The 13,889-nt window shown below is 42.1% G+C and overlaps 1 protein-coding gene across 4 annotated transcripts in view; it reads left to right on the top strand.

Moving 5' to 3' along the window:
* The first annotated feature begins 2,938 nt into the window (after nucleotides 1–2,938).
* LOC123484354 (carnitine O-palmitoyltransferase 1, liver isoform-like) overlaps nucleotides 2,939–13,889 on the top strand; it is a 43,902-nt gene continuing 32,951 nt past the window's right edge. For 2 of the 4 annotated variants that reach the window (XM_045214584.1, XM_045214587.1), the window contains exon 1: nucleotides 2,939–3,080. The gene's annotated coding sequence lies outside the window, so the exon portion shown is untranslated. Of the gene's footprint in view, nucleotides 3,081–3,560; nucleotides 4,160–13,089; nucleotides 13,173–13,889 lie in introns of those variants that run through there. The other 2 variants (XM_045214585.1, XM_045214586.1) reach the window with 2 other exon arrangements.

Here is a 13,889-nt window from a genome sequence, read left to right on the forward strand (position 1 = left end):
TAATGCATATCCATATGTTATATGTGCAGTTCCATTTATGCTAACACCCTTTAATCATTGAACCATGGGCAAAATGGGCATTTTCCTTATTATTGTAGGCGGTCCTGAGTACAGTTGTCTGCGAGCCAATCGAAAATGATTGCCCTGCATAGATATCATCGCACTCTACACAGCAGCCCATAAGAGAAAGAATGACCGTTCTCCTAGCAGCAGGATATTATGCTGACATCACGATCGCGGATTTTCTTATTTTTTTAAATTATAAGAGTCCCTCTGCAAAGACAGGCTAAACTTTGGGAATATCGATTTTTGTTTGCACTGTTTTTTACAAGCACCTTTGAAAAAATAAATGGATAATTTGACATATTTTATACCAGCATTTATTTTGAAAGTTTACACAAATACTTGTATGTTGAAAGCTATTGTGTAGTCTATATTCAAATAAATACCATTTTAATAAAATACAAATAGATGTTGTTGGAATTACTCAATAGAGTCTGCACAACTTAAATGGGTCTCTTGTGCTAGGCAACGGATTTAATACAGAGTACTGGTGACTCCTTACTCCGCCCACTCAATTCACTGCAATACAATACACAGTATATGGGATACATATTGGCTTGTAGAGAGAACTTTTATACCTGTCTCAGCTAAAGTCGGGTGGGAAATACTCAGTAGGGTCTCTACTAACCAAATATGTGTAGTTTTGGAGGGGGACTGTGTCGCACGGGCTGCTGCTGTCTTTTCACTCCACCCCCTCCATTGCATATGATAGTGCCTGTGAACTTAAAGTCACATTGGACAGTTATAGCCATAGATATGCAATATTTAGTTAGTAGCAGTAATTGCATTACATTAAATCTTAAAATTATGGATTCCTTAAGCCAGTATGAAAGATAATTTAAAGGATACACTACTTCCACTTCCAATACCAGGCATTACAGTATCTGGCAATGCATGGACTTGTGATGGATGTGACAATAAACTATGCATTTTCTCATCGGTGCCCCCATTTTAGAAAACAGTCAGACGGTAGTAGTTATGGTGTTTATGTGTGCTTATTCTCTAAAGCAGTCTTATTTGAGGGCATTGTGAATACAATGGCATGCGAGAGTATGTTTTATATCAGCTATCAGAGAGGAAATTACTATGTAATACATTTAAAACTCTACAGAAAATGCCTTTGCTGAGCTTGATAGATAATCAACACGTCTATGTATTATGTATTATCTTTCAATCTTGTCTCTGTTATTGGTTTTGAAAACATGGTTAATGGGACTTTACAGTATACTGCTAACCTTGATAGAAAAGCAACACATAGAGACCTATAACTTGTGAATAATGTTCTCCATTGTTGTTCTGAAAGCTCGATTAAACTGTGTACTGTTAGCCTTGTAGCCTTGTTGTCTCTTGTAATACATTGTAAACTCTACAAAAAGTGACTTTGCTGACCTTGATCGATAATCATGACCATATAGCTTGTAAATAATCTTGTCTCTGTTATTTACAAAAATAAATAGGCAATAGGCCTTTACTGTATACTGCAAACCTTGATAGATAAGAGCCACATATTGGCCTACAAATTGTAAATAATTTTCTTCATTGCTGTTCAGAAGGTGTGATTATACTGTGTCCCAATAGCCTGGTTAATATTCATAACATTTAACTTGTAAATAAATGAGAATTCGTTTTGATAAAAAAGTTGTTTCTTTTTTGTTGTTGTTGAGTGTGTATTGATTTCAGGACCATGGATAGTACCAGATCATTTAAAATCAAATCAAATCAAAATCAAATGTATTGGTCACATACATATGGTTAGCACCTGTTATTGCGAGTGTAGCGAAATGCTTGTGCTTCTAGTTCCAACATTGCAGCAATATCTAGCAAGTAATATCTAACAGTTCCACAACAAATATCTAATACACACAAATCTAAACAAAGGCATGGAATAAGAATATATAAATATATGGATGAGCAATGTCATTATCAGAGTGGCATAGGCTAAGATGCAATAGATAGTATAGAATACAGTATATACATATTAGATGGGTAATGCAAGATATGTAAACGTTATTAAAGTGCCATTATTAAAGTGACTAGTGTTCCATTTATTAAAGTGGCCAATGATTTTCAAGTCTGTATGTAGGCAGCAGCCTCTCTGTGCTAGGGAGCTTAAAGCTTAAAGTTGTGTTGCTGGATATGTACTACACAGTCCCCCTCCAAAACGAATTTGGTTAGTAGAGACCCTACTGAGTATTTCCCACCACACTTTAGCTGAGACAGGTATAAAAGTTATCTCTACAAACCAATATATATCACATGTACAGTCTATTACAGTATATTGCATTTGGGGCTATGGAGGGGGTGGAGAACGAAGCACTGCTGGGTATGTACGACAGTCTCCCTCCAAAACTAACTGTATTTGGTTAGTAGGGACCCTACTGAGTATATCCCACCCCACTTTAGCTGAGACAGGTAGAAACGTTTTCTCTCTACAGCCCAATCTTCTCAACATACCTGTGTCAACATTGTATTTTTTTTCATTATTGGACTTAACAAATATTTTGTATTTATTTTCATAAATTACTTATTGCATTTTCTTTTTGGCACAACAGAAGTGGCCATTGATTAAAATCAGGCTGCTGAGGGGAGGACGGCTCATAATAATGGCTGGAATGGAGCGAATGAAATAGCATCAAACACATGGAAACCATATGTTTGATGTATTTGATACCATTCCACTAATTCCACTCCAGGCATTACCACGAGCCCGTCCTCCCTAATTAAGATGCCACCAACCTCCTGTGATTAAAATTCAATATAATTTGAATGATTTATCCACATTGCAATGTTTTGAAATGCGTGCTTTTATTTTGAAGATTTCCTCATTACCATACAAAGTGACATCATAATTTGTGCTGCTGGCAGAATACTAGTAGAGAAGGAAAGTAGCAGAGAGAAGAGGAGGGTATTGGAGAATTTTTTGGATGCCAACTGCCGTTAAACCTCATCGAAGAAGGTCTCGACGTCACTACAGGTGCCTGCAGAGTTCTCGAATTTTCGTCTTCCCCAGATTCCAGGTATGCTAACGAAATGCCTTTACATCTTTAAATAATTGTTGTCATACATTACACTGTTAGAAAATCCACGCGTATAATGGGCAGGAGGTTAGCTCTTCTTTGGCTCGGTCTGCCAAAGCTAACATTAATTAGAAGGCAGTTGCTAACGTTAGCCTGCTAAACCAGAGATGATCCTCTCTGGCTAAACTCGCCGGCTATTTTGGAGTTCGTGACAATTAACAAAGTTAGCTAGCTAAGTTAGTTATGTTTGTTAGTTACGAAATAGTTCAATGTGTCTTAGCAGGCTATCCTTATGCCTTTGCTGACTGCAGTTTATTAAATTGTAGGTTGATGTCTAATTTAGCCGTTAGCTAACAATACGTGTTATTCAGCGTTCGCTATTTAGCTATTCTAGTCAAGTCATTCTGGAAAGATGCTTGTAAGCGTGTCGGTGTTTCCGTTTTTCGCTCGTGACGAACAAGCGCGTGGTAGTATGTAAAAGTAGCATCCATTAGGTAGCTTGCCCTGTTAGCTAGCAAACTAGTGATTCGGCTTGATTAGCTATCCAAACAGGTTACCGTACTTTCTCCATCCTAATAATGATTAGCATAACTTTAGGTCACTCTCTGCAATGCAAGTTGAGTTCCTCGAATGCTTTGGTTACAGTAACGTTAGATCAGGCATTTAGCCAAATAACTAAAGTTTCCGAGGGGTATACTACGATCAGGGTTTTCTAAAGCTAGCCAGCTTCAGTTAGCTTCACATTCCATTTCAGGCTTCATCCATACATACTACGACGGAGGATATTGCTCGTCTGCCTGCCGCCACTTTTGGACATAAATGCAGCCGTTTTTTCTCTCTCGATATCAATTCATTTCTGGGGGACAATTAAGTACCTAACTGTGATTGTTTACAATTAAAACAGTAAAGAAAATAAACATAGCTTCTTAGCAAAGAGCAATTTCTCAAGCAATCATTTTTCTAGGACTGTCTGGGAGTGGTCTCAGTGGGGAGGGGAAACCCAACCTGGACTAAGGGTAGACAGAACATAGTAAATGTAAATCCGGGATACTCAATTACTACGTGTTACGTTTGATATGGTATGTATTCATTTGTGGATCTCCATCCAGTTCGTATGATATGTTCCGAATTGCAGTTCCTATAATATGTTACGAATTCCAATTTGTTGTGGCTAACATTAGCTAGGCTAAGGGTTAGGATATACTTTTGTATATATAGTGTATGTGGACAACTCTTCAATTTAGTGGATTTGGCTATTTCAGCCATACACGTTGCTGACAGGTAAATAAAATCGAGCACACCGCCATGCAATCTCCATAGACAAACATTGGCAGTAGAATGGCCTTACTGAAGAGCTCGGGGACTTTCAACGTGGCACCGTCATAGGATGCCACCTTTCCAACAAGCCAGTTTGTCAAATTTCTGCCCTGCTAAAGCTGCCCCGGTCAACTGTAAGTGCTGTTATTGTGAAGTGGAACGTCTAGGAGCAACAACGGCTCAGCCGCGAAGTGGTAGGCCACACAAGCTCACAGAATGGGACCGTTGAGTGCTGTAGTGCGTAAAAATCGTCGGTCCTCGGTTGCGACACTCATTACTGAGTTCTGGAAGCAGCGTCAGCACAATAACTGTTCTTCGGGTGCTTCATGTGGCGGCGCACAATTGGCCCAGCGTCGTCCAGGGTAGGGGAGGGAATGGCCGGCAGGGATGTAGCTCAGTTGAGCATGGCGTTTGCAACGCCAGGGTTGTGGGTTCGATTCCCACAGGGGGTATGAAAAAAATAATGTATGCACTCACTAACTGTAAGTCGCTCTGGATAAGAGCGTCTGCTAAATTACTAAAATGTAATGTAAATGTTCATGCAATGGGTTTTCATGGCCGAGCAGCCGCATACATGCCTAAGATCATGTACAATGCCAAGCGTTGGCTGGAGTGGTCAAGCTCGCCGCCATTGGACTCTGGAGCAGTGGAAATGCGTTCTCTGGAGTGATGAATCACGCTTCACCATCTGGCAGTCCGACGGACTAATCTGGGTTTGGCAGATACCAGGAGAACGTTACCTGCCCGACTGCATAGTGCCAACTGTAAAGTTTGGAGGAGGAGGTGGAATAATGGTCTGGGGCTGTTTTTCATGGTTCGGGCTAGGCCACTAGTTCCAGTGAAGGGAAATCTTAATGCTACACCATACAATGACATTCTAGATGGTTCAGTGCTTCCAACTTTGTGTCAAACGGTTGGGGTAGGCCCTTTCCTGTTTCAGCATGACAATGCCCCCGTGCATAAAGCGAGGTCCATACAGAAATGGTTTGTCGAGATCTGTGTGGAAAAACTTGACTGGCCTGCACAAAGCCCTGAACTCAAACCCATCGAACACCTTTGGGATGAATTGGAATGCCGACTGCGAGCCAGACCTAATCGCCCAACATCAGTGCCCAACCTCACTAATACTCTTGTGGCTGAATGGAAGCAAGTCCCCGCAGCAATGATCCAACATCTAGTGGAAAGCCTTCCCAGAAGAGTGGAGACTGCTATAGCAGCAAAGCGGGGGGACCAACTCCATATTAATGCCCTTGATTTTGGAATGAGATGTTTGACAAGCAGGTGTCCACCTACTTTTGGTCATATACGGTATGTTAAAGGCAAAGGGTTGGCTAACATGCTATGTCGTTGCAAAGTAGTTAAAAAGTAGGCTAGTAAGTAGTTGCAAAAGTTGTCCGTGATGAGATTCGAACACCCGTCCACCCTACTTTTGTTTGTGCCTTAATAGTAACCTTCTGTCTTCTGTAACCAAACGTAACAATTGATACTAATTTGAGGGTCTCAGATTTACATTTACTATGTAACAGCTAGTCTCAGACCATGCTGGGGAAACTGAAAACTAGCTGTTATTGGCAAAGAGGTTTGGAACTCTTTCTTACCTACTTGTTTTGTGTATGTACTGACATGTTTGTGTAACTGATAGATGCGCGCGCACACGTTAATGTTTTTAAATGTATGTAAATTGTAAAGTCTTGTCTAATGTCTTATTTTTATTTCACCTTTATTTAACCAGGTAAGCCAGTTTAGAACAAGTTCTCATTTACAACTGCGACCTGGCCAAGATAAAGCAAAGCAGTGCGATTAAAAACAACAGAGTTACATATGGGGTAAAACAAAACAAAGTCAAAAATACAACAGAAAATATATATACAGTGTGTGCAAATGTAGCAAGTTATGGAGGTAAGGCAATAAATAGGCTATAGTGCAAAATAATTACAATTAGTATTAACACTGGAATGATAGAGATGCAAGAGATGATGTGCAAATAGAGATACTGGGGTGCAAATGAGCAAAATAAATAACAATATAGGGATGAGGTAGTTGGGTGGGCTAATTTCAGATGGGCTGTGTACAGGTGCAGTGATCGGTAAGGTGCTCTGACAACTGATGCTTAAAGTTAGTGAGGGAGATAAGTGTCTCCAGCTTCAGAGATTTTTGCAATTCGTTCCAGTCATTGGCAGCAGAGAACTGGAAGGAATGGCGGCCAAAGGAGGAGTTGGCTTTGGGGATGACCAGTGAGATATACCTGCTGGAGCGCATACTACGGGTGGGTGTTGCTATGGTGACCAATGAGCTAAGATAAGGCGGGGATTTGCCTAGCAGTGATTTATAGATGGCCTGGAGCCAGTGGGTTTGGCGACGAATATGTAGTGAGGACCAGCCAACAAGAGCGTACAGCTCACAGTGGTGGGTAGTGTATGGGGCTTTGGAGACAAAACGGATGGCACTGTGATAGACTACATCCAATTTGCTGAGTAGAGTGTTGGAGGCTATTTTGGAAATGACATCGCCGAAGTCAAGGATCGGTAGGATAGTCAGTTTTACGAGGGCATGTTTGGCAGCATGAGTGAAGGAGGCTTTGTTGCGAAATAGGAAGCCGATTCTAGATTTAACTTTGGATTGGAGATGCTTAATGTGAGTCTGGAAGGAGAGTTTACAGTCTAACCAGACACCTAGGTATTTGTAGTTGTCCACATACTCTAGGTCAGACCCGTCAAGAGTAGTGATTCTAGTCGGGTGGGCGGGTGCCAGCAGCGTTCGATTGAAGAGCATGCATTTAGTTTTACTAGTGTTTAAGAGCAGTTGGAGGCTACTGAAGGAGTGTTGTATGGCATTGAATCTCGGTTGGAGGTTTGTTAACCGTGTCCAATGAAGGGCCAGATGTATACTAAATGGTGTCGTCTGCGTAGAGGTGGATCTGAGAGTCACCAGCAGCAAGAGCGACATCATTGATATACACAGAGAAAAGAGTCGGCCCAAGAATTGAACCCTGTGGCACCCCCATAGAGACTACCATAGGTCCAGACAACAGGCCCTCCGATTTGACACATTTAACTCTATCTGAGAAGTAGTTGGTGAACCAGGCGAGGCAGTCATTTGAGAAACCAAGGCTATTTAGTCTGCCAATAAGAATGCGGTGGTTGACAGAGTCGAAAGCCTTGGCCAGGTCGATGAAGACGGCTGCACAGTACTGTCTATTATCGATCGCGGTTATAATATCGTTTAGGACCTTGAGCATGGCTGAAGTGCACCCATGACCAGCTCGGAAACCGGATTGCATAGCGGAGAAGGTACGGTGGGATTCGAAATGGTCGGTGATCTGTTTGTTAACTTGGCTTTCAAAAACTTTCGAAGGGCAGGATGGATATAGGTCTGTAACAGTTTGGATCTAGAGTGTCACCCCCCTTGAAGAGGGGGATGACCGCGGCAGCTTTCCAATCTCTGGGGATCTCAGACGTTACGAAAGAGAGGTTGCACAGGCTAGTAATAGGGGTTGCTACAATTTCGGCGGCTAGTTTTAGAAAGAAAGGGTCCAGATTATCTAGCCCAGATGATTTGTAGGGGTCCAGAATTTGCAGCTCTTTCAGAACATCAGCTGTCTGAATTTGTGTGAAGGAGAAGCGGGGGGGGCATGGGCAAGTTGCAGCCGAGGGTGCAGAGCTGGTGGACGGGGTAATGGTAGCCAGGTGGAAAGCATGGCCAGCCGTAGCAAAATGCTTGTTGAAATTCTCGATTATTGTAGATTTATCAGTGGTGATAGTGTTTCCTAGCCTCAGTACAGTGGGCAGCTGGGAGGAAGTGCTCTAATTCTCCATGGACTTTACAGTGTCCCAAAACGTTTTGGAGTTAGTGCTACAGGATGCAAATTTCTCTTTGAAAAAGTTAGCCTTTGCTTTCCTAACTGCTTGTGTATATTGGTTCCTAACTTCCCTGAAAAGTTGCATATCGCGGGGGCTATTTGATGCTAATGCAGTACGCCACAGGATGTTTTTGTGCTGGTCAAGGGCAGTCAAGTCTGAGGAGAACCAGGGGCTATATCTGTTCTTAGTTCTGTATTTTTTGAATGGGGCATGCTTATTTAAGATGGAGAGGAAATTACTTTTAAAGAACAACCAGGCATCCTCTACTGACGGAATGAGATCTATATCCATCCAGGATACCTGGGCCAGGTCAATTAGGAAGGCCTGCTCGCTAAAGTGTTTTAGGGAGCGTTTGACAGTGATGAGGGGTGGTCGTTTGACCACGGACCCGTTACGGACGCAGGCAATAAGGCAGTGATCGCTGAGATCCTGGTTGAAGACAGCGGAGGTGTATTTAGAGGGTAAGTTAGTCAGGATGATATCTATGAGGGTACCTATGTTTACGGATTTAGGGTTGTACCTGATAGGTTCGTTGATAATTTGTGAGATTGAGGGCATCTAGTTTGGATTGTAGGATGGCTGGGGTGTTAAGCATATCCCAATTTAGGTCACCAAGCAGTACGAACTCTGAGGATAAATGGGGGGCAATCAATTCACATATGGTGTCCAGGGCACAGCTGGGGGCTGAGGGGGGTCTGTAGCAAGCGGCAACAGTGAGAGACTTATTTCTGGAAAGGTGGATTTTTAGAAGTAGAAGCTCAAACTGTTTGGGCACAGACCTGGATAGTATGATAGAGCTCTGCAGGCTCTCTACAGTAGATTGCAACTCCACCCCCTTTGGCAGTTCTATCTAGACGGAAAATGTTATAGTTGGGGATGGACATTTCAGAATTTTTGGTGGCCTTCCTAAGCCAGGAATCAGACACTGCTAGAACATCAGGGTTGGCGGAGTGTGCTAACGCAGTGAATAACTAAAACTTAGGAAGGAGGCTTCTGATATTAACATGCAGAAAACCAAGGCTTTTACGGTTACAGAAGTCAACAAATGATAGCTCCTGGGGGAGTAGGAGTCATACTGGGGGCTGCAGGGGTTAGCCTCTACATCACCAGAGGAGGAGTAGAATAAGGATACGGCTAAAGGCTTTAAGAACTGGTCTTCTAGTGCGTTGGGTACAGAGAATAAAGGGGGCAGATTTCTGGGCGTTGTAGAAAAGATTCAGGCCATTATGTACAGAAAAGGATATGGAAGGATATGTTATGTGTTAGACCCCAGTAAGACTAGCTGTTGGCTAATGGGGCTCCTAATACAAATAATATTGGTCTATTAACTAATTTACCACCTGGTGATGTCGCCAGGCAGGCCAAAACTCCATCCCACCAAAACGGGCTGAACTTTCAGGTGGTCTTTTCAAACAGTGCTTACAATAAAAGGGCATAATCATCAGTGTCACAATTTCACAGTATTATTCCAACCTCCTAGTGTGGAAATATCACAGGAAAATCACGTTTTTTTACTGCACTAATCCACTTTGACTGTATTGGTTGAACAGTGCAGAAGAGAACCGCCCCTGATTGTTGTTTTCTTCCTCATTGGGAACAGAAAGAAACGCTGCTCTGGCGTTTTTCCCACAAAAGGATTTTATAAAGTAATACGAAAGTTTTACTGTGCGTGAAGTTTCAAATGCATTCTGTCATTACTAAATGTGTTATGTTACGTGATAGGTATTTTAACATTACTATTTTTAACACAAACATTCTGGCTACTAAAATATTTAAAGGGCAACTGCACCTGCTGATTTGGCCTCGTTTTTTGGCGTGCTCCTCAAGAAATGCTGGCGCCCATGACAGAAGCCAAGCGTGAGTTGGCTTGGGAGTGTGGTTTGATGTAGGTGTGTCCTTGCCACCACCCATCTGTCAGAACCTTTCCCACAGCTGTTTCCCCCAACATTTTTTTTATTACTTTTTATTACCCCTTTTCTCCCCAATTTCGTGACTTCGATTTTGTCTCATGCCTGCAAATCCCCAACGGGCTCGGGAGAGGCGACGGTCGAGTCATGCGTCCTCCGAAACATGACCCGCCAAAGCGCGTTTCGCTTAACCCGGAAGCCAGCTGCTCCAATGTGTCAGAAGAAACACCGCTCAACTGACGACCGAGGTCAGCCTGCAGACGCCCGGCCTGACACAAGGAGTCGCTAGAGCACGATGAGTCAAGTAAAGCCACCCCGGCCAAACCCTCCCCTAACCCGGACGACCCTGGTCCAATTGTGCACCGCCCTATGGGACTCCCAGTCACGGCCGGTAATGACTGGGATGGAACCCCAGGCTGTAGTGACGCCGTCGGGAGCCCCCCCCACTGAATCTTAACAAACAAATCTCCTGCAGGTTGAGTTCAGTAACTACAGGCAGGTGTATGGTGAGATGTCAGAGGAAGCTTTGAATAGGTCGGTAGCCTACAGAGTAATATGAGAAGAATGCAATTGCTGAATTTATGTAGATATTATAAACTAAGTGTTTTTGATAACTTTCAAATGTAGTAACAGGTCCATGTAGAATAAACAAGCCTTTACATAATATCATAGCTGTGTTCTGCTAATATAACAATATGCACATTTCATATTCCATTGTCATTCCCACCCGATACAGATACTGTGCCTATCGGCATTTTGTCTGGGGGTAATGGACAAAGGTTAAAGCAACAAAAAAAAAACCTTGATTACATTGTCTGGGGCCAAGTTAATGTCACCCTTTCATGTAAGAAATTCATTACCATCATGCTTTTAGGGAAAGAGGCTCATCTTGTACATCCTGTTAAACTGCAAGTTTGACTAATTCCAGTCCCATTGCTTAAGACTAAGAAGCTCAGTTCTGGTGACTTTTTAAAAGGACATTCTACTCCTCAATGTATTAAAATGATGCTGACACCATTTCAAATATAATTTCGACCTCCAGAAATGGGCCCAATAACATTGGTAAAAATGATCAAGTATTTTAACATATTGGACCATGCAAATAGCTTATGCATGCTCTATATTATCAGATGTGCTATTAGCGATAATCATTATCACCTGTAGCCCAACTGATGAATCATAGTGGCTATAAAATGTACATGGGCTGAAGCATGGGGTTTGTCCATCTGCATTTACCCCATTGGACACCATCTTGATTGTAATAATGATTATTATAAGTTATTATAAATTATTCACTCAATTCATTTTTACAAAGCATGTAATTTCCCTTTTAAAGATGATATTGCCCCTTTTTTAAGAGCTCCGTGCTTGAATTCTGTTTGTAAAACTGCATTTGCAAAACGATGCCACGCGTGCAATGGAAGGAGAATAGAAATAGCAATGTAACTGCTTTCAAAATACATTTGCGGAAAGTGTTTTCCTGCGATTGCATTAAGAATTGTTGTCCATTGACTGCTTGTCAGAATACATTTCCCTCCTATTTCTCTCGCAACTTGAATGCGCCTCTAGAGGAATGTTTCTTACTTAGAACACACAACAACCAGACTAGGTAAATAGGTCAACTATTCTACTATGGGGTTGTCTGATTTTGTTTTAATAACATTACATGGCAAAAAATTGTAGCACTGGAAAGTTACATCCTGCTTGATAAAGTATAGCCTTTGAATTACTTTGCCAGCAGCTACACACCTCGGTTTGAGTTCAGCGCTGCTGTGGTGCGCATTACAGACTATTTCATTTCCTTCATCTGAACATTGGCGTGTCAGCAAAAATCATGCATGTCAGTTCACTGCACACAGGGTAACCGAGAAAGAGAAATATTTGAATAGATTTATTTGAATATACACTGAGTATACCAAACATTACGAACACCTTCCTAATATTAAGTTGCGTCTAGTAAAATTCCTATGTTCTCCCATGTCACCCCGCTCCTCCACACACTCCACTGGCTTCCAGTCAAGGCTCGCATCATCTCAAAGACCCTGGTGCTTGCCTACGGAGCAGCAAGGGGAACTGCCCCTCCTTACCTTCAGGCTATGCTCAAACCCTACATCCCAACCCGAGCACTCCGTTCTACCACCTCTGGTCTCTTGGCCCTCCCACCCCTACAGGAGGGCAGCTCCCGCTCAGCCTAGTCAAATATCTTCTCTGTCCTGGCACCCGAATGGTGGAACAAGCGTCCCACTAAAGTCAAGACAGCGGAGTCCCTGCCCATCTTTTGAAGAAGTCTAAACACTACCTCTTTGAAATTCACTGCTTGACTGAGGGACCTTACAGATAATTGTATGTGTGGGGTGCAGAGATGAGGTAGTAATTCAAAAATAGTGTTAAACACTATTATTGCACACAGTGAGTCCATGCAACTTATTATGTGACTTGTTAAGCAAATATTTACTCTTGAACTTATTTAGGCTTGCCATAACAAAGGGGATGAATACTTATTGACTCAAGACATTTCAGCTTTTCATTTTTAAAATTTGTAAAAACAATGTCACTTTGACATTATGGGGTATTGTGTGTAGGCCAGTGACCAAAAAAATCTATATTTCATCCATTTTAAATTCAGGCTGTAACACAACAAAATTTGCAAAAAAGTCACGGGGTGTGAATACTTTCTGAAGGCACTGTAGCTATCTTAAGATGAATGCACTAATTGTATGTCTCTCTTAGGGCTGACCCCAACTAGTCGATTGTTTGGTCGATAGGCTGTTGGTCGACTGCAATGTATTTATTTTTTAGTCTAGCAGTGGAAAAGGCCCGTAGAGTTGGTGGAATCGCCCTTTAATTCATGGCCGCTTGCGCAGCTGGGCGGGTGCGCTTAATTAGGTCGGGTGGAAATGTCCGACAGATCTCAACTCATTAAGGAGGAAATCGCCACCGCCCGACCTCGCTGCTTTCTCTCCCCCAACTCCGTCGAATCCAGACATTGTGTGTGTCCACAAATCAACGTAAGTCCATCAAATCTATTATCTTTAATCTGAACGATCTGTTGCGCTCTGGAGAACAGTTATTGTTTATAGTTATTAACAAGGAAGCGCGGCTTGGAGCGCACGCTTCAAACCTATTGTGCTATATCAGGTATCACAGCCCTATGGTTAAAATGTAACGAAATGATATGTACATATGAAGACAAACGTGGAAGTATGAAACTTAATTATTGTTTGCTAAATTGATAATCCTGAGATTGTAGATTGAATAATTGATAACTGATCGATTTATTTGTATGGTTATGATCCTAAATGACTCAATCATGCTTCATATTGAACTGAATTGCTGAATTACTTCATTACGTTAATTTTGAGTGATATTATGATTTGACTTTTGTGAATATGATTTACATTTGATACATGTTATTCAGTTTCCTTTTGTTATGCAGCACACAACTATCCAGTAAATATATTACTTTGTGGTTAAAGGAATTCCTGCCTCAGTCTCCTCCACTCCTCTCAGTCACCTGACCCGTGACCACCTGTTCACCTTCACTATTGTCAGTCGTCCTACCTGTCCGGCAACACACACAGATTCCAAGAATCTTTCAATGGTCCTTCTAACCGGTTGATGACTGAACCAAAGACTGGTAAAAATGAAATGTAGGAGAAGGAAGAATTGTCTCCACTGGAAGGAAGGAAATATGAGAAAATGGCAGCTGGGGCTAGAGATGAGGG

This window comes from Coregonus clupeaformis, unplaced genomic scaffold (assembly GCF_020615455.1).
Source record: "Coregonus clupeaformis isolate EN_2021a unplaced genomic scaffold, ASM2061545v1 scaf0282, whole genome shotgun sequence".
NCBI classification, from domain to species: domain Eukaryota; kingdom Metazoa; phylum Chordata; class Actinopteri; order Salmoniformes; family Salmonidae; genus Coregonus; species Coregonus clupeaformis.